Source organism: Macaca nemestrina, chromosome 18 (assembly GCF_043159975.1).
Source record: "Macaca nemestrina isolate mMacNem1 chromosome 18, mMacNem.hap1, whole genome shotgun sequence".
Classification (NCBI taxonomy): domain Eukaryota; kingdom Metazoa; phylum Chordata; class Mammalia; order Primates; family Cercopithecidae; genus Macaca; species Macaca nemestrina.
The window spans coordinates 55,806,229-55,831,295 of NC_092142.1; the positions used below are offsets into that span (position 1 = coordinate 55,806,229).

At 43.3% G+C, this 25,067-nt stretch overlaps 1 protein-coding gene and 1 long non-coding RNA gene across 2 annotated transcripts in view; one reads left to right on the plus strand and one right to left on the minus strand.

Moving 5' to 3' along the window:
* Positions 1–23,932, minus strand: LOC139359888 (uncharacterized). The gene is made up of 3 exons (XR_011616499.1): positions 23,403–23,932; positions 1,485–1,566; positions 1–812 (listed from the first exon to the last, which is right to left on the minus strand). It is a non-coding gene; the product is annotated as an uncharacterized lncRNA (long non-coding RNA).
* Positions 23,933–23,954: 22 nt separating this feature from the next.
* LOC105494044 (nucleoporin 93) overlaps positions 23,955–25,067 on the plus strand; it is a 113,636-nt gene continuing 112,523 nt past the window's right edge. The window contains exon 1 of the mRNA XM_011762142.3: positions 23,955–24,108. The gene's annotated coding sequence lies outside the window, so the exon portion shown is untranslated. The remainder of the gene's footprint in view (positions 24,109–25,067) is intronic.

A 25,067-nucleotide genomic window follows, 5' to 3' on the forward strand; every position in this document is an offset into this window, starting at 1 on the left:
GGGAAAGAAAGGTAGGTTTATTAGAGAAAAGCAGGAGATGTGTTGCAACGGAGCAACGAGCAACACAGCAGAGGGAATGCTGTCTACAAAAAGGCAGGGGCTGCAGCGGACTTTATGAGGTCATGCTGCCTGGGCTAAAGGCTTGCAGACAAGAAGCTTGGGGGCAGGTGGGCAGTGAGTTGAATTCTTGCAACAGGATGTTTGGGTGCTAGTGAGTTGTTTGCAGTTGACCCTATTTCTCAGAACATTCACTCCCCTCTACCCCTGTGTCTGTTCTTGCCAGCTAAGCTCATTTCCAATTTTCTTAAAAGAAAAAAGCTTTTCTTAAAAGCTCCTTACGGCTCCACACGCGTGACTTATTAGAGGAGCAAAGGAAGCCGAATATGGAAGGGGAAAGCCTCAACCTGATCCAGGGTGCTCTAGAACAAATTCCTCCCACTGAACTGTCCTGCTGTGGGGCAAGGGGGTGAGCGCTTGTTCTGTTGTCAGTCACCATTTGCCCCTGGGGTGGGGTGTAACCTGCCAGGCATCCTCAAGGGACGCACTGGCAGCAGCAGGAGGATGGTGACAGCTGGTGGGGGGATCTGGAGCACCCACACGCCCACATCCTGCACAGTAAGACCCTGACTGACACCTATTTACAAGCAAGGCTTATAAAGAAGCATCTGGGGGGTGCAAGGTGAAGGCAAATCTTCAGAGCTCTTGGATCAAACTGGGAGATTTGGGGTTGGAGAAGCAGGCAGCCGGAAATGAGTCTGTCTTCTGTTCATATCTGGCTGCAAAGCCCACAAATGCCCAAGCTCAGGCTGCAGCTTGATGTGGAATGAGATGGAAGATAGGGCCGCATGATAGCCCAAATGGAATTATAAAAAGAAACAACAACAACAAAATCAGTCAGTAGAAAGGTGGCTGGAGACAAAGGGAAAGGTGGAGGGGAGATAACCCTGAACTTTGGCAGATGTGTAGGCTTTTGGACAAAACAAAGGAGAGACCTGGCAGAGGATCGTTCGAGTCTGAGATGGAGCTCCTGTTTGTTAGGAGATGGGGGCATGCAGGCAGGAGAGCAGTCTCAGAAAACCCTGGCTCAAGGTGCAGGGGAGAGTGGGTTCACAGAGGGCTAAGCACTCTCATCCTTCAAAGGCCTGGGCCTCTGAAGGTCACTGGCCTGCTGCCCATCCTGGTGCAGATTACCCCGGAGGGAGAGGAGAGCAGACATTGCCATCACCCCGTGCTACAGCACACCCACAGATATGTTTTATTTTTCTGCAACATGGGCTACAAAAATCAAAATCTTAAAAAACCTAGATCTTCTGGAGCCCTGGGCCATCGTTTCTGCATGGTCTGAAGGGCACATCTCAGTAATGGCCACCCCCTTTAAAGCAGTCCTGCCACAGGCCACACCATTCCCTAATGCATCACACCTGCCGCTTTAATCATTTACAATACCAGGTTGGCCCTGCAGGCAGTTGTGGCTTCCCACTCACCCAGGCTTTGAGAAGTCCAACCTCAATCATCTTGTTTTTTTAATCTTCTATCATCTTTTGAGTTTCCATCCTCTACCTCCAGCTACAGGGATGAGTCCAATGTTCAGAAAAGTGAGGGTGTCAAGGGGCAGTGGAGGGGGAAGGCCAGCCCAGAGGGTAAGGACCTGAAACTGTCTGGGTTAAAATCCTGGCTCTGCTACTAGTTGTGTGAGGTAGGCAAGTTGCTTAACCCCCCTGGATTTTTAGTTTTCTCATCCATAAAATGGGAATAATGAAATGAGTAAATACATGTAAAACTTAGCATTGATGAAGTGCTCACTAGTGTCACCCATGACTGTGATTACTAGCCCAGACACTGTTGTCACCAGGTATCCTGCTGCACAAGCAAGCTGCTTTGGGGCTGGCCATTGGCCGCAGCTGCTCTCAGCAGGCCACAAAGATGCCCTCCCAGCCACCCTCACCACTGACCACCAGCCTCCACAATGACCCCCCCAAGTCTACTCCCCCAAGACCCCAGTAATAGGCACCAGTGTCCCCAGACATTCTGGTACCAGCTGTATCTGAGAGCCTCCTTCAGGGCAGTGTGCAGCAGACCCAAGACCTTGTGGTCCTCCAGATTTTAGAGAACCACTCTCATCAGAGCCACGCTTATCCACACCTTCCTCCCCAGCGTGAGCAACCCCTGTACATTCTGTCTACTTACATCAAAATTCCCCAGGGAAGGAGGGGTAATAAAAATGCCCCAAAATGTCAATTCCCCCATCTCATTAGTCACCATCTCTGAGCTCAGGGCTAACAATTTATACACACACACACACACACACACACACACAGAATTTTTTTTTTTTTAGATGGAGTCTCGCTCTGTCACCCAGGCTGAAGTGCAGTGGCGTGATCTTGCCTTACTGCAACTCTGCCTCCCGGGTTCAAGCAATTCTCCTGCCTCAGCCTCCCAAGTAGCTGGGACTATAATAGCATGCCACCACACCTGGCTAGTTTTTTGTATTTTTAGTAGAGACAGGGTTTCGTCATGTTGGTCAGGCTGGTCTCCACCTCCTGTCCTCAAGTGATCTGCTCCCTCGGCCTCCCAAAGTGCTGGGATTATAGGCATGAGCCACCGCACCCGCATACACAGATATTTGGGGGTAAAATTACAGTAACATTTGATAAAATGCAGAAATATATGCATATATAGATATATAGATAGATATAGATATGTGTGTGTGTGTGTGTGTGTGTGTGTGTGTGTATATATATATATATATTTTTTTTTTTTCCCCCCCAAGGTGGAGTCTCACCCTGTCACCCAGGCTGGAGTACAGTGGTGCAATCTCGGCTCACTACAACTTCGCCCTCCCGGGTTCAAGCAATTCTTCTTCCTCAGCCTCCTGAGTAGCTGGGATTACCAGTGCACACCACCACTCCTGGCTAGTTTTTGTATTTTTAGTAGAGATGGGGTTTCCCCATATTTGCCAGGCTGGTCTTGAACTCCTGACCTCAGGTGATCCACCCGCCTAAGCCTCCCAAAGTGCTGGGATTACAGGTGTTAGCCACCATGCCCGGCTAAAATGCACAAATCTTAATGGCAGTTTGACTAGTTTTGACAAACGTATACCACCATGTAACCCATACCTCATTCAAGATCTAGAACATGTCATCACCCTAGAAAGTTCCCTCATCTCCCCGCCAGTCGATACCCCACCCCTCCCTGACCAGAAAGCACTGTTGTGATTTCTATCCCATATTAGTTTTGCCTGTTCCTGAACTTCATGTAAATGGAATCAGAGAGTGTGTACTTTTTTGTTCTGGTTTCTTTTACTCAACCCAATGTTTTTGAAATCCATCCATATGGTTGTATGTGTCATGAGTTTGTTCTTTCATATCTCTAAGTAGTATTACATTGTATGCATGTATCACAGTTTGTTGATCCATTCTTCTTTCATGGACATTTAGGTTGTTTCCAGTTTGGGGATATTATGAATAAAGCTGCTATAAGCATTCTTGTGCAAGTCATTTTGTGGACTTGTGCTTTTATTTCTCCTGGATAGACACCAAGAAGTGGAATTGCTGGGGCTCTATTAGAATCTGCCAAACAGTATTCTTTTTTCTTTTTCTTTCTTTCTTTTTTTTTTTTTTTTCAGATGGAGTCTTGCTCTGTCGCCAGGCTGGAGTGCAGTGGTGTGATCTCGGCTCACTGCAACCTCCACCTCCTGAGTTCAAACGATTCTCCTGCCTCAGCCTCCTGAGTAGCTGGGGTTACAGGCACGTGCCACCACGCCCAGCTAATTTTTGTATTTTTAGTAGAGACAGGGTTTTACCATGTTGGCCAGGATGGTCTCGATCTCTTGACCTCATGATCTGCCCGCCTCAGCCTCCCAAAGTGCTGGGATTACAGGCATGAGCCACAGTGCCCGGCCTATTCTAAAGTGGTTGTAGTATTTTACACCCCCCACGGGCAGAATATGGGAGGTCCAGTTGCTTCACATTCCCACCAACACTTGCTATTGTCAGGCTTTTAAATTGTGGCCATTCTACTGGGTGTGAAGTGTTATTCACTGTGGCTTTAACTTAGATTTCCCTGATGACTACTGATGTGGACTGTTTTTTCATGTGTTCATTGGTATTTTTGTATTGTATTTTATGAAGTGCCTATTCAAATCTTTTGCCCATTAAAAAAGTCAGGTTGTCTTTTTAATTATTAATTTGCAGGAGTTCTTTGTATATTTTGGATACCTGTCCTTTGTCATATATGTATGTTGAGAAGATGTCCTTTTAATCTATGTCTTGTCTTTTCATTTTCTTCAGCTTATGAGACCAACATGCTGCTTGCTGCACAAAGAAAGCTGCCCTTTTCATTTTCTTTTTTTTTTTTTAGATGGAGTCTCACTCTGTCGCCCAGGCTGGACTGCAGTGGCACGATCTCAGCTCACTGCAACCTCTGCCTCCCAGTTTCAAGCCATTCTTCTGCCTCAGCTTCCTGAGTAGATGGGATTACAGGCACACACCACAGCATCTGGTTAATTTTTGTATTTTTAGTAGAGGCAGGGTTTCACCATCTTGGCCAGGCTGGTCATGAACTCCTGACTTCAAGTGATCCGCCTGCCTCGGCCTCCCAAAGTGCTGGGATTACAGGCGTGAGCTACAGCACTCGGCCACACTTTTCATTTTCTTAACGATATCTTTTGATTATCAGAAGTTTTTATTTTTCCTGAGGACCAGTTTATCATTTTGTCTCTTTTGTTTAGTGCTAGTTTTCTAAGAATATTTGCCTACTGACGATTTATATTTTTTAACAAACTTCTCAAGTAATTCTGTTATGCACTAAAATTTGAGGGCCATTGGTCTCAGATAATGAAGCACTACTGGCTTTTTTTTTTTTTTTTTTTTTTTTTTGCCCTGGTTGACACCATTTCCCCTAACATACATGCCTTTGAGTGCGTGTGCATACACACACACACACACACACACACACACACCTGCCACATAGAACAAGAAACCCAGAATTTAAGAACCAAGAAATTGTGGGTTAGAGACAATGGGTTTGCCCTACTATCTATCCCCTCTTCCTCTTAGTAATAAGAACCTGATAAGTGTCTGGGACACAGACATACAGCCAAAACTACATTTCCCAGACTATCTGGCAGCCAAGAGTGGCCATGTGACTGTTTTGTCCGATGATTTGTAAGTGGAAGTGGATGTAAAACTTTAGGAATGTATCCTTGAAAGGGACGAGGCGCCCCTTCTGGTCCCTGTCCTGTTTCCTAATGGCTGGAACAAGAGCATAATGGCTGGAGATCCAGCAACCATCTTGGAGACTGAGGCAGGATGCTAAGAATGGGGGAGTAGCAATGTAGGTGGCCGGGTTCTTGATGACTGAAGCCACCACCTGGCCTAGATGGTTTCTCTTCAGACTTCTCTCATGTGACAAAAATAATGTCTTATCTTGTTCAAGCCACTAAGTTTTGGCATTATTGTCACCATTGTTTTTTGTTTCTTTACATAGCTGAATTGAAGTCTAATTTCTACACCTGGCTGCTATTCCTGTGAGGGGATAGGGAAAATCAACTTTTTGGTTTTTGTTAATGGATGCTTAGCTTGTTTGTGCTGCTATGACTGCATACCACAAACAGTGTAATTTATAAATAATAGAACTTTATTTCTTACAGTTCTGGAGCGGTTGGGAAGACAAAGATTAACGTGCTAACAGGTTCAGTGTTTGGTGAAGGTTTGGTTTTTGCTCCAAGATGGCACCTTGGACACTGTCTCCTCACATGGCAGAATGTAGAAGGGCAAGACAAAAACAAGCCAAAAAGGCCTAACTAGTTCCCTACAGCCTCTATAAATGTCATTGTTGTCAACAGGTGTAACGAAACAATGGGCTAAGCCATGCCCAGCCAAACCCACAGCATAGAAGTTATTCCTGTTCTGTTCGGATTGTTGTATTTCTTTTATTCATCGCACACGTGTAGTAATGGTTTATTCTACACAGGGCTTTGCTTGAAGTGAACTATTTTCATTTTATTTGTGGTAATTAATTTCAGGAAAAACAAAATAGAGAGGTTGATTTTTTTTTTTTTGAGACAGTGTCTCCCTCTGTCACCCAGGCTGGAGTCCAGTGGCACGATCTCAGCTCATTGCAGCCCCAACTTCCTTGGGCCACGGAATCTTCCTGCTTGAGCCTTCCATGTAGCCAGGACTACAGGCATATGCCACTACACCCAGCTAATTTTAAAACATTTTTTTTATAGAGACGAGTCTCACTATGTTGCCCAAGCTTGTCTTGAACTCCTGGCTTCAAGCAATCCTCCTTCCTTGGCCTCCCAAAGTGCCAAGATTACAGGCATGAGCCACCACACCTGGCCACACACTTCCCAGTTTTAACTGAACCATGAAACTAAAAATCAGACTTCTCATAATACAAAATCAAATACATTACAAAGAGTAAATGCTGTGAAGACACTTAGGGATTAAAAAGGCATGTAAACTTATTTTTCCATGAAAAAAAATTACAACATTGTCAGCCAGACGAATAAAGAAAGTTTGGTTTTTGCCTGTGCATCCTTTTTCCTGACTTTTTGTTTGACTTTTTCAGATTTTTAAAAATTATTACCTATTCTAAAAAAGAATGAGACCTCTAAGACAGCCATCAACCAGGGGGCTACAGCCTCCAGCTTGTGTGTTCCACGGTTTTCAGAACTGTGGTGTTGGTTTACTGAAGTCTGAGTTCTGCCCAGTGGCCAGCATTGGGCACAGTCTTATCCCTCAAGGCTGATAAGATCTAGACAGTAACATTACAGAACAGCTGTACTGGCAGACCCCCAAGAGGGGTCATGTATAGGAGCTGGTCTTCCCTGCTATGCCACACATGCCAGTGTTAGCCCCAGTTTGGGTCAAATTTGAGTTAAGACTCTGCCTTCAAGCAACTGGATAACTTGGGTGACTGGAGCCTCCATTCTGAGGGTCTCCTGGCAGGTCATTCAGGACCTTTTTAAACTGAGATTCACTGAACACCCACTAATGGACACAAAGCCTTCAAGGGCTTCCATTCTAGTGAAATTTATGCACAAAACAAAAATTGCACCTGTAATCCCAGGCCTTTGGGAAGCGGACACGGAAGGATAACTTGAGGGAGTTTGAGACCAACCTGGGCAACATAGTAAGACCCCATCTGAACAATTCTTTTTAAATAACTGGGCATGGTGGTATGTGCCCATAGTCCTAACTACTCCAGAGACTGAGGCAGGAGGATTGTTTGAGCCCAGGAGTTCGAGGTTACAGTTAGCTATGACTGCACTCCAGCCTGGATAACAGAGCAAGACCATGTCTCTATATAATAAAAATAAAAAATTGCAACTTTTTATGATGTATGTAGGGTACTTGACAGCTTTGCACTGGTGGGTGAGGAGACCTCTACTCAATTCTAGAGTACTGGGGCCACCGGTCTTGCCAAAAATAAAATGGTTAACACTTACTGAGCACCTACCATATGCAAAACTCTGTTCTAAATCTTTCACATATATTAAGTAGCTCAATCCTTATAACAACCCTTCATGATAGGCCACTATTATCCCCATAAGAATACCCACAATGTAAAAGAAGTAAATCCCTGGAAAGTAAATGGGGAGAGGTTCTTGGTATAGTTACCAAAGAAGGGTGTTGGAAGGCCTCAAAGCCAGCCGTATTCACTACTGTTCGCCATACTTGTTTGCTGATAATTAATTTTCTTCTGGGTTTACAGAGAAGGACTAAGTTTTCTGATTTCTCTCTTCCTTTCTTTATTTTTTTCTTTCTCTCTCTCTCTCTATTTTTTTATATATATATATACACACACACACATATATATTACACACACACACACACACATATATATATATATTTGTTTTTGAGACAGAGTCTCTCTCTGTCACTCAGGCTGGAGTGCAGTGGTGTGATCTCAGCTCACTGCAACCTCTGCCTCCCAGGTTCAAGCAATTCTCATGCCCTAACCTCCCGAGTAGCTGGGATTACAGGTGCCCACTACCACGCCAAGCTAATTTTTGTATTTTTATTAGAGATGGGGTTTCACCATGTTGGCCAGGCTGGTCTCAAACTCCTGACCTCAAGTAATCCACCCCCTTCAGCCTCCCAAACTGTTGGGATTACAGGTGTGAGCCACCGTGCCTGGCCTAAGTCCTCTGATTTCTAAGAGTGGCGATAGCTACAAGTCCGTTTCTGTTTTCTACTTTCACTCTTGGGGACACTTTTCTTTTATCATTTAAGTTTTTTTTTCTTGAAACTCCAGCTGCAAATACATTTAATAATCAACCACAAGAGAGCCCTTGACAGATGGGCCTTGAAACAGATGGCTCCATTGAAAGGCAGCAATTAAAATTGGAGGGTAATTTGAACCAATCAAGAAGATGGGGTCTCTTGGAGGCAAAGTTTCTACAAAAACCGAAACCATCTCCCCCAACCTCCTTTGGTACATTTTTCACCCCCAGATGAGCCTTCCTGTGGGTGGATCCAACTTTTTTAAACATCTGGAATGTTGAAAAGGAAGAGAGAGAAGCCCTTGGGCCTTGTCAATCAAATTCACTTTTCTTTTGGCAAATTCAGCATCAGTGACAAATTGCGCAATTTGACATAAACAAAGTTGATAGATGTAGGCAAAGCTGTTTTTAAACAGCAGCAATGGAGAGATGTGTAGGATGGGGATTTTTCTCATTCAACAGTCAGTATGTTTAATAACAAATAGAACAACCAGATGTTGAAAAAAAAACCTACCACCTTGACAATGTCATCTGATAGTCAGCTGCTGCTGATTAATGTGTGTGGGATTCATTCCAATCTCAATTCAGAAAGCCGGCAGGAATATCCATGTAAGGACTTCTCTGGATAATTCCTTAACAGAGTTAACTAAGGGCTCTAAATTCACCTTGGAGGCTTTCTTAAGATAAAAAGAACTGCCCTTGATTTTTTTTTTCTTTCTTTCTTTCTTTTTTCTTTTTCTTTCTTTCTTTCTTTTTTTTTTTTTTTTTTGAGGCAGAGTCTCACTCTGTCGCCCACACTGGAGTGCAGTGATGTAATCTCATCTCACTGCAACCTCCGCCTCCTGGGTTCAAGTAATTCTCGTGCCTCAGCCTCCCGAGTAGCTGGGACTACAGTCACACACCACCACACCTGGCTGATTTTTGTATTTTTAGTAGAGATGGGGTTTCACCATATTGGCCAAGCTGGTCTCAAACTCCTGACCTCAAGTGATCCACCTGCCTTGGCCTCCCAAAGTGCTGGGATTACAGGCATGAGTCACTGCATCCAGACTGGCATGGATTTCCGAAGACTTGAGTGCAAGCCCCGGTCTGCCACTCTCTCCTTACATGACTTGGGAAAGTCATTCAATCCCCTTGAGGCTTAGGTTCCCTATAGGATACATAATGATGATAAACTCTGCCCTGGTTACTCCTAAGTTGTTGCAAGGCTCAAGTGGAGTAATAGCTGTTGATCAATTTTTCCCTAATCTAAAATTTTTGAGAAATAATTACATCCAGTAAAATGCACAAATCTTAAGTGTACAGCTTAATAAATTTTTATGGCCATGCCTACTGGCACCTGCCCTGTAATCCTAGCACTTTGGGAGGCTGAGGCGGGCAGATCGTTTGAGTCCAGGAGTTGGAGATCAGCCTGGGTGACATGGTGAAACCTTGTCTCTACAAAAAATACAAAAATTAGCTGGGCGTGGTGACCTGCACCTGTAGTCCCAGCTACTTGGGAGGCTGAGGTGGGAGGTTAGCTTGAGCTGGGGAGGCGGAGGTTGCAGTGAGATAAGATCGTACCACTGCACTCCAGCCTGGGTGACAGAGTGAGACCCTATTTCAAAAAAAATACATTAAATAAATACACAAATAGATAAATAAGTAAATTTTTTGCATATGTATACTCCTGTGTTGCTACTCAGCTCAAGATATGGAATACTTCTGACACTCCAAAAAGTTTCCTGTGCTCTTTCCTGGCCCATAGTTCCAATGAACAATTATTCTCACCTCTATCGCTAGAGATGAGCTTGCTTGTTCTTGAAATTGAGATAAGTACAATCTTATAATATGTATTCTTTCATGTCTGACTTTCAATTGACATAGGTTTTGGGGATTCATTTTTATTGGTGCAGCAGTCAGTGGTATGTTCCTTTCCATTGCTGAGTAGTGTTCCACTGGGTGGCTATCCCAGTTTGTTTATCAATTTTTCTCCTGTGGGTAGACATCTGAATTGTTTCCAGTTTGAGATTATTATGAATAAAGCTGCCGTTAACAAAAGACCATGAGATCGGCAGAGGAAGAGGGAGAGCTTTATTCTCTCTCTATATGGAAAACAATCTGTAGAATGTGGAGGCTCAGTCTTCAGCATAAGTGAAATCTTACTCTGGGAAGAATAAAGGTAGAGCTGGCTTCAGTAGGGAAAATTCTCACCCTGGTTCTCAATTAGGTCTGCTTATACAAATGAAGGATTCAAACTGGTTCAGTTCTGATTAGTCAAAATAGTCCAGTCCTAAACTGGGCGTAGTGGCTCACACCTGTAATCCCAGCACTTTGGGAGGCCCAGGCGGGCAGGTCACTTGAAGTCAGGAGTTTGTGATGAGCCTGGCCAAAATGGTGAAACTCCGTCTTCACTAAAAATATAAAAATTAGCCAGGCGTGATGGTGCGCACCTGTAATCCCAGCTACTCAGGAGGCTGCGGCAGGAAAATCGCTTGAATCCAGGAGGTGGAGGTTGCAGTTGGCCAAGATTGCGACAGTGCATTCCAGCCTGGGCAACAGAGCAAGACTCTATCTCACCAAAAAAAAAAAAAAAAAAAAAAAAAAAGTTGAGCCCTGATTGGTTGGTTTCTAAGCCCTGAACCAGAAGTCTCTATCAAAGGTTTCTTTCGAAAGGCTCAGTGGGGGGAGGGGCAGTTTATCTTCTCACTGAAAACAGGCACTAGTTTGATTTGAGTGTAGAAAAGGAGGTCCTGTGACACTTTTACATCTTTCTGAGATCACAGAGTATGTGACTGCTCGATCATTGCCTGATTCTGTTTTAACTTCGAGTACCTCAGTTTGCCATGGGAAGTCCATTTTGTCTGTTAGCCAGGAGCATATTTCAACACTGCTATGAACATTTTTGTACAAGTATTTTTGTGTGCATGTGTTTTAATTTCCCTTGGGCAAATAACCCAGGAGTAGAACACCCGAGTCATAGGGTAGGTATGTGTTTAACATTCTTAGAAATTGCTAGTTTTCCAAAGCCATTGTGGTTTGTGTGTGTGTGTGTGTGTGTGTTTTGTTTTGTTTTGTTTTGTTTTGTTTTAACAGGGTCTTGCTCTGTTGCCCAGGCGGGAGTGCAGTGGCACAATCATGGCTCACTGCAACCTTGACTCCCTGTGCTCAGGTGATCCTCCCACCTTAGCCTTCCAAGTAGCTGGGACTACAGGTGCACACCACCACATCTGGCTAGTTTTTGCATTTTTTGTAGAGACAGGGTTTCACTATGTTACCCAAACTGCTTTTGAACTCCTGGGCTGAAATGATCCACCCACCTTGGCCTCCCAAAGTGCTAGGATTACAGGAGTGAGCCATGGCATCCAGCCATAGGTGTGTAATTTTATATTCCCTCCAGAAAGTTGTGAGAACTCTAGTTGCTCTAGATCTTTATTATGCTTGTTAACTTTAAACTGTGGCTCCCTCTACAATGTAGGGGATATCACTGTTACTCTGAGGGAGGAGAGGTAGTGTTGGGATTAATACAAAGCATGGGTCTGAGTCTTGTTTGAATCATTGTTCTGCACTGGGCTTGCTACACGGCCTTGAAATACTGAGGCCCTCTAGCCTCATTTTCTGCATCTGTAAAACAGGGCTCTCTATAGCATCCCTCTCTGAGAGTCATTGTGAGGGTTAAATGGGAAAAATCTTGTAGAGACCTTAGCACAGGGCATTGCACACAGTTTGTGCTTAATTAGTGATTGCTGTGGTCTTTCTTTTTTTTTTGTTTTATCTTTCCTTCCTTGTCTTCTTCTTTTTTTTTTTTTTAATGGAGTCTCGCTCTGTCCCCCAGGCTGGAGTGCCATGGCATGATCTTGGCTCACTGCAAGCCTTTCTTGTCTACTCTTTAACAGATCCCAGCAGGAGAGAATACCTTTAAGTCCCACATATCTGTCAGGAGTGCTGACAGAGCCTAATAATTACGATCCATTTTACAGGGTAGGAGCTGTCCACCTTTTTTGACCAGAAACATCTTTACTGCCCCCAAGATGGGGGCAGTATACTGAGGATGGCAGAGCAGAGAGATGGAAAGATTGGGGAGTTGCTGAATCGACCAACCTGACACTCACCTTACCACTGGACTTCTAATTAGTTGGGCTAATACATTTTCTTACTGTTTAGGCCAATTTCAAACTGGTTGTTTGCAGCTCAAACATCCCGACTGGCAGATCAAATGGTCCCGGACTTCCTCCACTGAGCCTGGACTTGGGATTTGCTCTCAGTATCCTTAACCCTTGGCTTCCCACAATCTCAACCAATCGCCAGGGGTTGGTGTTCTAGAGAAAGCCCATTTGCTATCCTGGATAATGTCAAGTCACCTTCTGTGCCGCTGACATGAAAACCCATCTGAAGGGCAAAGTAAGAGGCTTCCCTTTTAAGCTTTTAATGACTTTTTTTTTTTTTTTTTTTTTTAAATTAAGGTAGAGTCTCACTCTGTTACCCAGGCCACAGTGCAGTGGCACAATCTTGACTCACTATAACCTTCACCTCCTGGGTTCAAGTGATTCTTCTGCTTCAGCCTCCTGAGAGCTGAGACTACAGGTGCGTGCCACCATGCCAGTTAATTTTTGTATTTTTAGTAGAGACGGGGTTTCATCACTTTGGCCAGGCTGGTCTCGAACTCCTGACCTCAAGTGATCTGCCTGCCTCGGCCTCCCAAAGTGCTGGGATTACAGATGTGAGCCACTTTGCCTAACCAAAGCTTTTAATGAATTTTGAAGAATATTGCTGATCACTCAGCCACAGTTCACCAAGCTTTATGTAATTTGTGACTCCCCACTAAGAAATCGTCTCTGGCAGCAGCAGCTCAAGATAGGGGGTAACAATTAGTGGAGCTGGATTCTGTCTGTTACTTAAGAAATATTTCTTGCTTTCCTTCCATGAACCACATGCCAGGTTTTTTTATTGTAGCATAATTAATAATATATGTATGGTAAAGTGCACAAATCTTAAATGTGCAGCTCAATGAATTTTTAAAAAGTGAATACATCCAGCACTCAGCATCCAGATTAAGAAATAGAACATTAAGAGATCTCAGAAGTTTCCTTCATTCCCCTTCCCAGGCAACAACCACTCCCTACTTCATGATAATCACTGTCCTGACATCTGTCACCATAGTTTAGTTTTTCCTTACTTGAACTCTATATAAATGAAATTATACTTTTGTGTCCAGCTTTTTTTGTATGCCATTATGTCTGCAAGATTCACTCATGTTGTTGCTTGCGGATGGAGTTTATTCTTTTTTGTTCCTGAATTATTTTATTATATGACCACAACATGATTTATCACTTCTTCTGTTAATGGACTTCCGGGTTGTTTCCACTGTTGGGCTAGTACAAATAGTGGTGCTATGAACATTGGTGTATATGGCTTTTAATGAAAATATGTACACATTTATGCTGAAGATAGATGATAGATAGATAGATAGATAGATAGATGTACTAGGTCATAGAGTATGTGTATATTTAGTTTTAATATATTTTGCCAGTTTTCCAAAGTGGTTGTCCCTATTTATAAACCCTCGGCTGCATATGATGGTCCCAGTTCCTCCACAACCTCTTGGACAGTTAGTATTGTCAGTTTTAAAGCATAGCCATTTTCTCAACATCATTAGTTGTCAGGAAAATGAAAACCAAAACCACAATGAGATACTCTGCACGTCTATTAGAATGCCTCAAATAAAGAAAAAAACTGACAATATCAACTGTGAGCAAAGATTGGAGCAACAGGAACTCATACATTGCTCCTGGTGAGAATGATACAACCCATTGAGAAAATAATTTGGCATTTTCTTATAAAGTTAAATATATGTGTCATATGACCCAGAATTTCCATTGCTAGGTATTTATTCAAGGGAAATGAAAACATATGTTTACACAAAAATTTGTACAAGAATTTTCACAGCAGCTTTATTTCTCATAGCCAAAAACTGGAAATAACCCCAGACATCCATTAAAATGAATGGATAAGCTGGGAGTGGTGGCTCACGCCTGTAATTCCAGCACTTTAGGAGGCCGAGGTGGGTGGATCACTTGAGGTCAGGAGTTCAAGACCAGCCTGGCCAACATGGCAAAACCTCGTCTCTACTAAAAATACAAAAATTACTGGGGTGTGGTGGCGCACACCTGTAATCCCAGCTACTTGGGAAGCTGAGGCAGGAGAATCGCTTGAACCCGGGAGGCGGAGGTTGCAGTGAGCCGAGATCATACCACTGCACTCTAGCCTGGGCCACAGAGCAAGATTCTGTCTCAAAAAACAAAACAAAACAAAGATGAATGGATAAATAAAATGTGGTATATGCATATAATGAATTCTACTCATCAATAAAAAGGAATGAACTATTGATACAGACATCAACATGGACAACATAAAAAAAACATGATGCTGAGCAAAATAAGCCAGACACAAAAGATAAAGGGTGATTCCATTTACATGAAATTTAGCCAACAGGCATTGACTGCAAAGGGACATGAGGGAAACACCAGGATGATGGAAATGTTCTACATCTTGATTGTGGTGATGGTCACACAGATATGTACATGTACTAAACATATCTAAGTGTATTCTTAAAACAAGTGCATTTTATTTTATGAAAGTATCCTCTGTAAAGTATCTAGTTATTCTGGTCTGATAGATATGTAGTGGTTTTTCATTATGGATTTAATTCTCATTATCCTGATGACCAATTGTGTTAAGCATCTTGCATATATTATTGGCAATTCAGATATTGTATTAGTCAGGGTTATCCAGAGAAATACAACCAATCAGATGTGTGTGCATAGATAGACAGATAGATAGATCAATCTAACACAATTATGAAGGTTGACAAGTCTCAAGATCTGCAGTCATCAAGCTGGAGATCCAGGACCTAGAAGAGTGGTTGGTGAGTTCCAGTCCCAGTCTGACAGTCTCAAGACCCAGGAAGAGCTGATGTTTCAGTTTGAGTTGAAAGACAGAAAAAAAAAAACAAAAACAAACCCATGTTCCAGCTTAAAGATAGGTGGAAGGAATCCTCCGTTACTCAGCCTTTGCATTTTTCTCAGGCCTTCAACTGATTGGATGTGGCCCACCTGCATTAAGGAGGGCAATCTGGTTTACTCAGTCTATCCATGCACATGTTAATCTCATCCAGAAACACCCCCCCAGACACACTCAGAATAATATTTGATGAAATGTCTGGGCATTCCATAGCCCAGTCAAATTGACACATACAATTTAACCATCACATATCCTCTTTTGTGAAATACCTCTTTAGGTTTTTACCCATTTCTAACAGGATCTGTCTTTTTCTTCTTGATTTATAAGAGTTCTCTATATAGTCTAGATATGAGTCTTAGTTAGATAAGTGTATTGCAAATTTCTTCCAGCGGTTTGCCTTTTCACTCTCTCAGTTCCATCTAATTTATCAGTCTTTTCCTTATGGTTAATGATTAGTGTCTTGTTTAAGAAATGTTTGCCAACCCCCAGAACCTCTAGGTCATTAAGTCTATTATCTTATCTTTAAGAAAGCTTATTGTACTTTCTTTTTTTTTTCACATTCCGGTCTATAAGCCATCTGGAATTCATTGTTGGTATATGGTGTGAGGTAGGGATGAGATGAATGCTGCTGTTCTTTTTAAAATTTTTATAGAGCCAAGAGATTCAATACCACTTATTGAAAATAGAATCTTTTCTCTCCCTGAGTTACTTTTTAAAAAATCAGGTAATTATATAAGTGTGGGTCTGTCTCTGGGCTCTCTATTCTGTTTCATTGGTTTATTCATTCTTTTGCCAAGATCATCCTTTTTAAATTATGACAGCTTTTAAATAAGTCTTGGCATCTTGAGGCATAAGTCCCTCTCCCACATTTTCTTCTTTAAGAATTTCTGAAAAGAATGTTTTTGGCCTTTTGCATTTTTAGATAAATTTTAGAATCAGCTTGTCAATTTCCATTAAAAATATGCTAGGATTATGGTTGGGATTGCATTGAATCCATAAATCACTTTGGGGAGAACTGGCATCTTGAGTCTTCAATCCAAAAACTTGGCTTATCTCAACATTTATTTAGGTCTTCTTCAATTGCTCTCATTAATGCCTTGTAGTTTTTAGCATCAAAATCTTGTACATCTTTTTGTGAGGTTTAATCCTATTTATACGATTTTTATGCTAATGCAAATGGTATCATTTAAAATGTTCATTTTCCAGTTGTTTTCCATAAATATATAGAAATATAATTAATTTTTGTATATTGACCTGTTTTCTACAGCCTTGCTAACTTCATTAATTGATTTCAATATTTTGTCTGTAGATTATTTTGGATTTTCTTCTTATGTATTCCTGTCATCTATCCATGATGGTGATTTTATTTTTTTCTTGCCAATCTTTATACCGACTATTTCTCCTTCTTGCCTACTGCACTGGCTAAGACCTCTAATACAATGTTGAATATAAATGGTAACAGCTGACATCTTTGTTATGTTTATACGACTTTAGGAGAAATATTTATATTTTTCCACTAAGTGATATTTGCTGAAAGTTTTTTATAGATACCCTGCATCAGATTAAGTTCCCATCTATCCCTAGTTTGCTAAAAGTTTTTACCATAAATACATGTTGAATTGTATTAAATGCTTTTTATTGGCATCTATTAAGATAAACATTTATTTTTCTCATTTATGTTGTTAGTGTGGAGAATTACATACATTTTCTAATGTTACATTCTTGGTAAAAAAAAAAAAATTCTTCATATGATCCTGATGTATTATCCTTTTGCTATATTGCTAGATTTGGTTTCTCAATATTTTATTTCAGATTTTTGCCTTTATGTTTAGTAGGGCTGTTCTTCTATTTCTTTCTTGTAAGGTCCTGTCAGGTTTTGGAATCAAGGTTGTGCCAGTCTCATTGAACTAGTTGACAAGTGTTCTTATTTTTTCTGTTCTCTGGAAGAGTTTATGTAAGATTCGTATTATTTCTTCCTTAAATATTTGAAATAATTCACCAGTGAAGACACCTGGAGTTTTCTGGTTTTGGTGTGTTTGTTTGATTTGGTGGTAAGTAGAAGTTGTGTTTTGAAATCCTGTCTGTTCCAGAGGCCTTGACGCTTGCTGACCCTGCATAGCTCCACATGGCTGCTCCTTTGGGAATCCAGGTCTCTGCTCAAATGCCACCTCTTCAGAGAGGTCCTTCATTACTTCCCCAGCTGAAGCAGCACCCACTGTCCTCAGCTACACTTTCAATTTTTTTTTTTTCTTCTTGAGACAAGGTCTCGCTCTCTCGCCTAGGCTGGAGTGCAGTGGCTCAATCATAGCTCACTGTAGCCTCGACCTCCTGGTCTCACGTGATCCTCCCACCTCAGCCCCCCAAGTAGCTGGGTCTACAGGCACGTGCCACCACACCTGGCTAATTTTTGTATGTTTTGTAGAGATGACGATTAGCCATGTTGCCCAGGCTGGTCTTGAACTCCTGAGCTCAAGTGATCCCCAACCTTAGCCTCCCAAAGTGCTGGGATTACAGGCATGAGCCACTGCCCCTGGCCCTTTCTATTTTTTTACATACAGGCTTCTCACTCCCTGAAATTAACCTTCCCTGAAATCTGTTCATTTGTTTATTGTGTGTTTGCCGTATTAGAATGTGAACTCCATGGGGCCAGGGATCCCGTCAATTTCATTCGTTCTGAATCCCCAGCACTCAGCACATAGCAGCACTCAACAAATATTTTTCAAGAGACTAAATGAAAGGAGGTCAGATGGAGGCCCTTTCCCCATAAAGTCATGAGAGAACAATAAATCATTTTTATTTTTTATTTGAAATGGAGTCTTGCTCTGTCGCCCAGGCTGGAGCACAAGGGTGCTATCTCGGCTCACTGCAATCTCTGCCTCCTACGTCCAAACAATTCTCCTGCCTCAGCCTCCTGAGTAGCTGGGATCACAGGAGCTCACCACCCGAACTAATTTTTGTATTTTTATTTATTTATTTATTTTGAGACAGAGCCTTGCTCTGTCACCAGGCTGGAGTGCAGTGGCATGATCTTGGCTCGCTGCAACCTCGGCCTCCTGGGTTCAAGCGCTTCTCCTGCCTCAGCCTCCCAAGTAGCTGGGACTAGAGGCACGCGCCACCACACCCAGCTAATTTTTGTATTTTTAGTAGAGATGGGGTTTCAGCATGTTGACCAGGATAGTTTCAATCTCTTGCCACGTGATACGCCCATCTCAGCCTCCCAAAGTGCTGGGATTACAGGTGTGAGCCCCCGTGCCCAGCCAAATTTTTGTATTTTTAGTAGAGACAGGGTTTCACCATGTTGGCCAGGCTGGTCTCGAACTCCTGACCTCAAGTGATCCGCCTGCCTCAGCCTCCCAAAGTGCTGGGATTACAGGCATGAGCCACTGTGCCCAGCTGAGCCTTACTTTAAAAAATGTTTTAATAGACTTTTTTTTACAACAGTTTTAGGAGCACAGCAAAATTGAGCCAAAGGTACAGAGATTTTTCACATACCCTCTGCCTGTACACATGCCTAGCCTCTCTCATTACCAACATCCCCCACCAGAGTGGTACATTTCTTACAACTGATGAGCCCATGTTGATGCATCATGATCACCCAGTCTGTAGTTTACATTAGGGTTTACTCTTGGTGTTGTACATTCTGTGGGTTCAAGCAAATTTATAATGCCATGTATCCAAAAGTCTCATCTTTTTAATAATAAAAATTGACCATTGTCTTGATCAAACTTACACAGAAACAAAACCATGCAATATAATTCTGTATTCCCTGCCAAGTTACAATGTCATTTTGGAACAAAATGCAACGAACATGAAAATAAAACTTTCTCGGCTTCTTTGTAAATAGAGCTGTTTAATATTATTTTGTTAATGGATAGAATAAAATGTAATCTGATGGTGAAAGCATTCTTCTTGACATTGTGGAAAATGCCTCCCTATATTGCATGTGATGGGAAAGCAATTCGATTGGGAAAAGCTTACTGAATTAAGCTTACTGAATTCTGGCCTATTGACCTTATAGCAAGCATGTTAGATGAGATGCTATAAGGGCTCAAGTAATACCTGAATCCTTCAGGATTATTTTGATTGCAAGTGATGTAAAACCTCAGTGAAACTGAGCAAAAAATAAAATTTTCTGGGTCATGCAACAAAACATTCCAGGGATAGGGTTAGCTTTAGGCACAGCTTGATCCAGAAGCTGTGTCACAATGTCACTTGAGTACAGGCTCTCTCTCCATCACTACATTGCTTTCTTCTGTATTTTCTTCCTTCCCAGACAAATTCTTCCCTTGTGGATAATAAACAATTGAACAGGACGGGCATGGCGGCTCATACCTGTAACCCCAGCACTTTGAGAGGCCAAGGAGGGCAGGTCACTTGAGGTCAGGAGTTCCAGACCAGCCTGGCCAACATGGTGAAAACCCATCTCTACTAAAAATACAAAAATTAGCTGGGCGTGGTGGCACACACCTGTAATCCAAGCAACTAGGGAAGCTGACGCACAAGAATCACCTGAACCTGAGAGGCGGAGTTTACAAGCCAAGACTGTGCCACTGCACTCCAGCCTGGGCAACAGAGTATGACTCTGTCTCAAAACAAACAAACAAACAAAATTGTAAAGGAATAATGCCTACAAAAACATCTTCACAGTTCTAATTTATTCCAGTCATAAAGAGAACCGTCTGAGCAGAACATCTTAAGAGTGCATTTTCTTGACCCTGTTGGGTTATAAACCAGGTCCTGGACCAGTGCCCGTGGCCAGGGTACTGTAGTACTCTGCTCTGATTGGCTATGCCTGAGTCACATGCCACCAATCAAAACACAGGGACTGAGATTTGGGGCAGGAACGCGCCACAGGGGAGTCAGTGTTAAAAGATGTCTCATTAGAGAGCAACTGTCTGGTAATACGGTATAGTGCATTGAATGCACATCCCATATACTCAATGAGTTCATCTGAAGACTAAGAATATTCAAAAGCACAATTTAACCGGATGAGAGTACAAAGGCCTGTGTTTGTTTGATATGATCATGCAGCCAAAAAAGGTAGAGTTATACACTTGGTATGTGTAGAAGACATGCAAAATCTGTGTTACAATACAGAGTTCCATCAGAGACTTCCTTTGAAAAACAGGATTCTTTTAAATGTTTGGGACCCAGTAGGACTAAATGAGGGAAGGTAAGAACTCTCTGCCACCACCCAGCTCCCTTTTAAGTAGGAAAGAGCTTGAAAATCCCCACCTCTGAGAAAGGGGCTTTGCAGGGGCTCTGGGGCACATCTCAGAACAATTCTCAAGGCAAAGGCTCTTGAAAGATTCTGAGCTCAGATAAAGTGATGTTTAAGAAAGCTCTTCTGGCAAGGCATGGTGGCTCATGCCTGTAATCCCAGCACTTTGGAAGGCCAAGGTGAGTGGATCATGAGGTCAGGAGTTCAAGATCAGCCTGGCCAACATTGTGAAACCCTGTCTCTACTAAAATAAAAATTAACCAGACATGGTGGCGGGCACCTGTAATCCCAGCTACTCGGGAGGCTGAGGCAGGAGAATTGCTTGAACCCAGGAGGCGGGGGTTTCAGTGAGCCAAGATCGCACCCCTGTACTCCAGCCTGGGCGACAGAGCAAGACTCCATCTCAAAAAAAAAAAAAGAAAAGCTCTTCTAAGCTATGTAATTAATTGACAGACAGAAACAGCTCCAGAAATTGCTCGGTTACAGATCTTGCCACCAGGAGATAAAAACTCCTGTCTCTGTGGCATTTGGACGAGACGATAGCTCAAGGAATGGCATTAGAGGTGAGTTCAGAATCCTCAAAGGAACTTCTTTGAATCATATACCTGGGCAAATATTGGGAAGCTGATGTTGGTTATAACTCTGTGCAAACAAAACAAAACCAACCAACTCAGTTTTAGTGTATTTTTTCTGATTGCGGGAATTATGCATGGTCATTTCATTGCAGAAACCTTGAAAAGTACACTAGCTTTTAAGGACTCATTTGTGGTTCCTCAGCCAGGAGAGATGTCATTCCCACTTGGTCATATTTTGATATCCTCTTTCTTTGTCTCTTGTGTGTTTATTTATTTAATTTTGAGACAGGATCTTGTCCTGTAGCCCAGGCTGAGTGCAGTGGTGTGATCACAGCTCACTGCAACCTCCACCTCCTGGGCTCAAGTGATTCTCCTGCCTCAGCCTCCTGAGTAGCTGGGACTACAACCATCAGTTACCATCCCTGGCTTACTATTATTATTATTATTATTGTAGGGATGGGGGTCTCACTGCATTGCCCAGGCTGGTCTTGGAACTTCAAGGCTCAAGTGATCCTCCCACCTTGACCTCCCAAAGTGCTGGGATTACAGGAGTGAGCCAATGCACCCAGTTCTCTTAAAAACAAAAAACAAACAAACCAAAAAATGCAAATAATATATTGTTTATGCACAGATACATTTGTGATAAAACTATAAAACATTGGAATGATAAATATGAAATGTCAGATTGTGGTTATCTCTGGGGATAGGAAGGTATATGGGAAGACCATCTGGAAAACTGCAAGGTTTTTTGAGATGAGGTCTCACTCTGTTGCACAGGCTGGGCTGGAGTGTAGTGGCATGACCACAGCTCACTGCAGCCTTGATCTCCTGGGCTCAGGTGATCCGCCCACCTCAGCCTCCCCAGTAGCTGGGACTACAGCTGCACACTACCACACCCAGCCAATTTTTTTGTATTTTTTGTAGAGACAGGGTTTCACCATGTTGCCCAGGCTGGTCCTGAACTCTGAGGTTCAAGCTACCCTCTTGTCTCAGCCTCCCAAAGTGCTGAGATTACAGGTGTGAGCCACTGTGTCCGGCCACTTTTTCCATTTAACATTACGTTTCCAAGATTCATCCATGGTGTATCTGTGGGTGAAGCACACTCCTTTTTCACTGCTGTGTAATGCTCCATTGCATAATATCCCACAATTTATTTATCCTTTTTTTTTTTGGTTAACAGATATTTGGATTGTTTCAAGTTTTTTGCTAATATGAACTGTGCTGCTATGAAGATTCTTGCTTATAACCCTTGTACATATGTGTAAGAGTTTCTCTAGGGCATATATCTAGGAGTTGAATTGCTGGGTTTTACAATGTAGAAATACTCAGCTGTAAAAGGCAAGTGTCCTGGATTTTCATCTGGCAATGTTGCACAAGCATTTGTCTATGTCATTAAAAGTTGTTTTTTTTTTTTTTTACATAAAAGAAAAGCAAGGTAAAAGTATAAAACATTATTCAGATGCAAGATATTATTATCTCTGTGGATATTCTCTGATCACAGCAGAGTCTGGTTACATATTTAATAGCTTCAGGGCAAAGGCCACATTCATACATGTTGTTAATCAGCACCAATTATTTATAGAGAACTCACAATATGCCGGTGTGAGGTATTAAAAATAAACAAAGCTGGACACTAGTTGCTATAGACTTCTTAATGTTTGTGTCCTCCCCCTTCAAATTTATATGTTGAAACTCTGCCCCCCATTGAGATGGTATTAAGAGGTGAGGACTTTGGTAGGTGACTGGGCCATGAGAGTGAAGCCCTCATGAATGGAATTAGAGCCCTTATAAAAGAAATATTGGAGAGATCCCCTCACCCTTCTTCTGTGTGTGGTTACAGGGAGAAGAGTGCTATATTAGTCTGTTCTCATGCTGCTGTGAAGAAATACCTGAGACCAGGTCATTTAAAAAGAAACGAGGTTTAATTGACTCACAGTTCCGCGTGGTTGGGGAGTCCTCAGGAAACTTACAATTATGGTGGAAGGCACCTGCTCACAGGGCGGCAAGAGAGACAATGAGTGCAAGCAGGGGAAATGCCAGACGCTTATGAAACCACCAGATCGCATGAGACTTACTATCGCGAGAACAGCATGCCAGAAACTGCCCCCCATGATCTGGTTACCTCCACCTGGTCTCACCCTTGACATGTGGAGATTATGGGGATTATAATTCAAGGTGAGATTTGGGTGAGGACACAGAGCCAAACCATATCAAGTGCTATTTATGAATTAGGAGGCAGGCCCTCAGCAGACACTGAATCTGCGGGTGCTTTAATCTAGGGCTTCCCAGCTTCTAGAACTGTGAGAAATAAATTTCTGTTGTGTGTAAGCCATCCAGTCTATGGATGAGTCTGACCCAACTTGTCCCTGCTCACCATCTTCCAGCCACACACCCCTTCTTTCTAGTCTCCAAACACTAAGCTGGCTTCCCCTGGAGACTTCACTCTTGTTCCCTCCGCTTGGAATTCTTTGAAGCCGGAACTTTGCAAGCCCCATCCTTTCTCATCCTTCTTTATTCAGCTCAAGATGTCACCATCTCAGAAAGGCCTCCCTTCAACATCCAAGCATTCTCTCTCCCATTACCCTGTTTTTTCTTCATAGCTCTTCTTGTGAACTGCAGTTACTTATTTATTATATTTTGTTTCCCCTGCCAGCCTGGGAACTCAGTGAGGGCAGCGATCTTGTCTGTCGTGGTCGCCACTGTGTTCCCAGCTCCTAGACTAGGGCTTGGCCCTTGGATGGCGGTCAAGGAGTAAGAAATTCCTTTAACTTAGGGAATTCTGGAATCGCTTTCTCCCGGCAGAGCCGACTCTAACCAAGTGGGAAAGGTGAGGTCTGCGGCTGCCTGTGGCCCAGGGGTGACGGTTTGGCCCAAGGCCCTGCCTTCGTCCCGCCCCCGGCCCCGCCCCTGTTCTTGTCCTTCCCCACGGGTCTCCATAAAGTTCATTTGGCGGCGCGCCGCGCGAGGGCTTCTGGGAGCAGCCGGCCTTGGCCAATCAGGAAGCGGGGTAGAGCGGCGCGAGAAGCGGCAGCCGCGTCCTCAAGCCGGCACCTGAGCGGCGGAGACGGCTGTAGTACAAGGTAAGGGTGTGTCTGGTCGCGTTCTTCCGACCCTGGGCTTGTCCTTGAACCCAGGACCCCGTGACTGGGTGGAGCGCCGTACCCACGCTCGGAGCCCCGCCGCTCACACTTCCTGTTCTCCTCATGGCAGCCGGGCACGCCTGACGCCGGCGACACAACGCGTTGTCGAGCCGCCCCAGAAAGAGTCGGGCTGCACCCCTGGGTGTGCCTTTCATTCGCCCACTTTCTGAATGCAGAACCTAGGCCTCCCGACTCCCCCTTTCCCACTGTGGCGCCCTCGCGCCACGCCCCTGCCCTCACCTCCACCTAGTGCCCCGCGAGCCCACCCTTCCTAAGCCTGCGCCACAATGCCTGCCTGCTTACCTTCCTGACCGTGCCCTGCCTGCTCGCCTACCCCTCGTGGACATACCCTCTAGAGAGGCATTGCCCTGCGAGGGAAGGGGTCTTTGGGGCGAGTGCAACTTCTCCCAACCCTTGGCTTACCTTTTGTACATCCAAGAGGATGCTAGTGGTTGGAACCCAGGGGTGGCCCACCCTTCTCTGTGCTTACTCCATCCCGTCCTCTGCAAAGGCGAAGCCCAAGTTCACTGGCTGTCTTTTGGAAAAATTATGGGGCCGGCCCCATGGGTCCTTGGTGAAAGTGTGAAAGACCCGTTGACAGAGTCTCTGGTCTGGGTTTGCCCTTCTGCTAGACGTGAGAAGGAGGTTTTATTTATTTAATCTTTGTTTTGACCGAGTTGTCTTTCAGCAAAAGCGAGGATCACCTTTTTGTATTCTTTCCGGGGGATGTGGGAGGGTATCCTCGGTCATCCTAGCTTTTCTTCTTTATTTTTTTTCTTTAAATCTTCCTTTGTGCATTTGTGTTTGCAATATTTTTATTTTCATTGATGGTGATCTCATAGCATTAAATACCTACATATCAGAGGCTAACAGATTCCTTATTTATATTTCCATTGCTG